The following is a 5,777-nucleotide window of genomic DNA, read 5'->3' on the forward strand; positions in this document are numbered from 1 at the left end:
ATTTCCTCCTCCAACATGGCAAATGACACATGGATTTTGTTATCGTTGTTAAATTTTAGACATTTCAGCGTATCTAGAAAGAAAGCCTGAAGATAATTTTCTACAAAATGTTGCCTGAAGCCTATTATGGGCACCTGGCACCAAATGTGAATAATGAACACTTGACTACAGTAGTCATAGCCATTACACTGAAAAAATACATTTCAATAGCATATAGGAATGTTATAGTTAATTATGTTGTTTGGAGACCAGTTGCATATGGAAAAAATCCCAGCTCTGGTCATTTTGTTAATATCATTTCATCAGTACATTGTATTTAATTTTCTAGTTTTGGTTTTTTGACATTAAAAATTGTACAGAGATAAATTCCTGATCCAAACTGAAAGCTAAGTCAAAGGGAAAGTGCAAAGCTTTAAAAATGTGTCAAAACATCCCCCTCTCCTTTTTTTTTTTTTTAAAGATCCCAAATCATTATGGGTGAATCTCACCTGTAGTTCAGAATGCCTTCATAAAGAGCCAGATCCACAACCCTTTGAGGTTAATAGAGTCTTTACCATAGACTCAGTAGAGTCTGGCTGAAGCCCTAAGGTCCTCTGCCTCATAAGTGACCCTCCAAGGGAGAAAACAGTCCTGTCCTTTTTGTGTGGTATAAAAAAGGTGTGAAAGGGTTCAACAAAATGATTCTGCTTGTAGTTTATATTATTTCAGGGCTTGTCTTGAGCGAACCGTAGGGGGAGCCAAGAGTTCATATCTACCAACCAACATGTTATAATGCTACTTTCCCTGCCTATGTTAGAATTTAAAAACATGTTAGCTAGAAAGTTTTTAAAATACACATTTTATCCTAGTCTACACAAGCCCTAGGATTAGCACCTATTGAAGTGAATGAGGCATTTTTTCAGGCTCTCAGAAAACTCAGGTGCATATCACTGCATCAGTTACAATGAATTATCATAAGAATGGCCATACTGGTCCAGCTAGTTCAGTATCCAGTCTTCTGACAGTGGCTGCTGCCAGATGCATCAGAGGGAATAAACAGAACAGGGCAATTATTGAGCGATCCATGGCAGCTTCTGGCAGTTGGAGGTTTATGGATATCCAGAGCATGGGTTTGCATGCCATTGATGGACCTATCCTCCAGGCACTTATTAAATTCTTTTTTTTTAACCCAGTTATACTTTTGGACTTCGCAACATCCCCTGGATGTATATAGTGGCATGATGCTATTTTCTGTTTTATTACCTAGACCTTTCTTAATGGTTCCTAACATTCTGTTAGTCTTTTTGACTGCCGCTGCACACTGAGCAGATGTTTTCAGAGAACTATCCATGATGACTCCAAGATCTCTTTTTTGAGTGTTAACAGCTAATTTAGATTCCATCATTTTGTACGTATAGTTGGAATTATTTTTTCAAATGTTCTTTACTTTGCATTTATCAGCAGTGAATTTCATCTGCAACCATATCAGCTAGACAATTCCTTTAAAAAAACAATAAAGCCGGAGAACAATCGACAAGCCTGTCTGGGTCCTTCAGCTAGTTCTTTGTATCCCTCGGGGGCACATCCCACACTTTGGGAAACATTGATGTAAGCATTAAACATTTCCTTTGGAATAACTTCCAAATAGGCATTCAGGCAAGGTTCCTTCTGCCTGTCCTTGGCAGCTATCCAGAGGAGAATTTAAAGATTCCCTGGCAGTAGGGGTTTCAGTCCAGCATCCACATCCCTAAAATCATCAGCAGAGATGACAGTATCTAAACCCACCTGTTGACAGTCTCAGTAAAAAGCTGTGGAATGAATGGACATGAAGATGGAACTATGTTCTCATTTTCTTTCCAGGACAGGGAGGTATGTTGGCAGGGGAGTGTCTAGAAAGCATGTCTGGCTGCTGTCTCTGATGGTTCTGTTCTGTGGATTAATAGAGGACTTCAAACCTCCACAGTGGTCATTTAAAAAGTGGCACCTTTTGTGAATATTATATTCCCACATAAACATTTAAGAACAAAGCCTAGGGGATAACCCCAGCATCACACCCATTGCATGCTCCCAAATTCTGCTTTCCTGCTTCCCCAAACCTACAGGCTTCCTGCACCTGTAGAACTGCAGCCATGATTTGCCTCTCAATTTGTAGATGTATGAATCCCCAACAAAGGTCCAGAATCATTCAGCTGCCCTAGGTGCCTAAAGGTTGAGCAATAAAAGAACTGGACTCAGGCACTTGAAAGCCACCTTAGCACCTGGTGCCGCATTAAGGAAAGTGACAGGTTCGTCAGCGAGGTGGCTTCCACCTCCACAGAAGCATGCCACCCCAGTTCACCACTCTCCTTATTACAAAGAGCTTAGACATGTCTAAGTTTATTTAACAGAGCTTGAGACTGGGATTCAAATAAAAGCAACTATAAGGGTTTGGAAACATAAGTTTACAAATAAAAGAAAAGCAAAAAATGCAATCTATAGCCTCTACACTTATTAACAAGTTTCAGAGTAGCAGCCGTGTTAGTCTGTATTCGCAAAAAGAAAAGGAGTACTAGTGGCACCTTAGAGACTAACAAATTTATTTGAGCATAAGCTTTCGTGAGCTACAGCTCACTTCATCAGATTCATCTCCCCACTGTATTTTCCACTGAATGCATCCGATGAAGTGACATCTTCCCTCTCACAGCATTGATGCTGAATCAACTGATGCACTTAAGGCTAGAGGGGCCATCATGATAATGTAGCTTGACCAACATAACAAGTACTCTTGGCTGATCCAAGAGTTGACTGTAGTTTACTATAAAACTCAGTCCATTTGAACAAATGGATGTCTGTATTCAGTAATTTGGACCACATTCAGCCAGTTGTTGAGCAATGTGCTAATGTGTTGTAAATGGTGCATTAGGTACCACCCAACAAAGTCACATTAGGCCTTACTCACCTTTGCGTTATTCCAGCATTAAACCAGTGTCATTCCATTTATGAAAATGGAATGATCCCAGCATGAAAATGGAATGATCCCAGCATAAAACTGGAATAACACAGAGATGAACCAGACCCATAAAGCTTGTCACTTTCCAAAAACCAAAACAAAAATACATGTTTAAACCCCTGTTTCATTGTAACAGGTTTCAGAGTAACAGCCGTGTTAGTCTGTATTCGTAAAAAGAAAAGGAGTACTTGTGGCACCTTAGAGACTAACCAGTTTATTTGAGCATGAGCTTTCGTGCCCCCAAGACGCTCTGGTTAAACTTGGATTATTGCTGTGCACATTGTAAGATGAGCTGTTGCCAGCAGGAGAATGAGTTTGTGTGTGTGGTTTTTGGAAAAGGGGGGGGGTGTGGGGGGGGTGAGAAAACCTGGATTAGTGCTGGAGGTGACCCACCTTGATTATCATGCGCATTATAAAGAGGGGTTTCAAAGGGGGATGGGCTGTTGCCAGCAGGAGAGTGAATTTGTATGTGTGTGTGGGGGGGGGGGGAAAGGGTGAGAAAACCTGGATTTGTGCTGGAAATGGCTCTACTTGAGGATCACTTTAGATAAGCTGTTGCCAGCGGGGGAGTGAGGTGGGAGGAAGTTTTGTTTCATGGTCTCTGTGTGTATATAATGTCTTCTGCAGTTTCCACGATATGCTATGCATCCGATGAAGTGAGCTGTAGCTCACGAAAGCTCATGCTCAAATAAACTGGTTAGTCTCTAAGGTGCCACAAGTACTCCTTTTCTTGTTTCATTGTAAATATTTCAGGTTACGAGTCCCACTTTGCAAACAAATTTTTTGTATTATGTGGGTCCGATTCTGCAATGTCTACTCAGGCAAAACTCTTAAAGTCAACAGGTATTTTGTCTGAATAATGGCTGTGAGACCAGGCTCTGAAGTGATTTCTTCTTCCTCTGTCATACCATACAGGGACATATAATAACCTGCAGTTATGTATCTCGTCACTTATCTTAGACGTTAAACCAATGTAACGTATTTCTTACAGGGGTAGTCTACATCTATCAGAGCTGCATGCTATAAATCTTAAAGCCCTAGACAATTGCTATCCATTCACAAAAATGTATGTTTGTTAACACATACCAAATCTTTCTGTAATACAGGCAAGTTGCAATGCAGGTAAGATTTAATCATGGCACATTCAATGGTTCTACATAGTTTCCAGGAGGTGCCCTGGGGAAGATCCCTGTCAGACTTGAACTGTGTTAGAATTCATAAACCAAAGGAATAATTTCTGATATCTACACACTTGTTGAATCCTCAGAGAACAAATACAATCCAGTGCAATTTGGCTTGTTATCTATGGTTTGTCTATCTAGTGACAAGATCATATCAAATGATTAGAGGACAGATTTCTCTCCTAATAAAAAAATTATGATTTACATTTATCTAGCACTTTTCATCCTGAAAGACCTAAACTTGCTCTACCAACTATGACTTCAGCCCAACAAAGGATTTAAACATGTTATATGCTTAACTCTCAGCACATGACTATTTCTGTTAACTTAAACGTAAGCATTCATGTGCTCAAGTCCTTTACTGGATCAGGGTTTAAGTGTACTAGCTTACATAGTATTCATTTCATCCACCACTAAACTGTTGCCACTGGTAAGGTGGACTGCATCAGCTGTTTAACACTGTGCAGCATCACTAGCCACCAGTTTAGGACAGAAAGTGAAGAGGAATTTAAGGAACCAGACTGTATTAATTACCACACTTGAACTTTGGCTAGGACACTGGGGCTAATGCTCCTACTATTATGAAGAGTGCTCTGTGCTAGTCAGAGCCTCAGTTATATACCTTATCCAAAGGGCAGTATTTCCAGCAGCATAATGCCTGCCACTACCGTGCTGGGACACTGTTTCCGTATTTATGTAGAGGGAAGAGAGCCACATACTGAATCATTAATCACTTTTCTTCCATTAGCCTGGATTCTCCTTGGTGATCTCCCTGCCACATAACAGACACACCAGACTCTCCTTCACTTGAGAGGTGTGATGAAGTCACTGCTACGACTCATTTAGCAAATAGACTGAATAATAGAAAAGACCTGGGGGTTTGCTGCTCTCTTCTTCCTGCATGCCCATGTATCTATGTGCCACGCCCACTAGCACTGATTTTCCTTGCTTGCATAGGTGTAAGTTACGCCCTTCATTTTAGTCTAACATCGGTTTGTAGGACTGAACATGTTAATTAGTGTCAATATTGCCTGATTCTGGAAATTTCCACAATTTCCAACTGCAGCTGGCTCAGAGATTCTTTGCCCTTCTGCCTTGGGGCTGTGATCTGCCCCTCCATCTCCTTTATTTGTCTCTCTCTCTCTCTCTCTCACACACACACACACACACACACACACACACACACACACACACACACACACACACACACACACACACACACTTTTTTCCTTTTATTCCCCTGCCCCTTTATTTTATTTATTTATTTATTTTTAAAACTCATCAGATTTTCTCAGATGATGTCAGCTTGCTTGATGCAGTAGAAAACACAGTTCAGGTTCCAGTTCCCCTGGCCTTTCCGCAAGACTCAAGGCAGTTCCAGCTTCTACCCTCTTGGACTGCTGCTGATAGGCATCCATGACCCTAGCAGCAGCTGTGCAGGTCCAGGAACCATCAATTGCTTTAGCATCTCTCCTTTCCTCTCCATCCATTCATCTGCTCCTCACCCTGTTGCAAGACAGGAGGCATCATGGTACGCACACACACCTCTTTATTCTACTGGAGTACACTGGCATAATTATGAATGTGTATGATTGCAACAGCCATTTGGAAAGTGTTTACACTGTATG

Source organism: Chelonia mydas, chromosome 8 (genome assembly GCF_015237465.2).
Source record: "Chelonia mydas isolate rCheMyd1 chromosome 8, rCheMyd1.pri.v2, whole genome shotgun sequence".
Classification (NCBI taxonomy): domain Eukaryota; kingdom Metazoa; phylum Chordata; order Testudines; family Cheloniidae; genus Chelonia; species Chelonia mydas.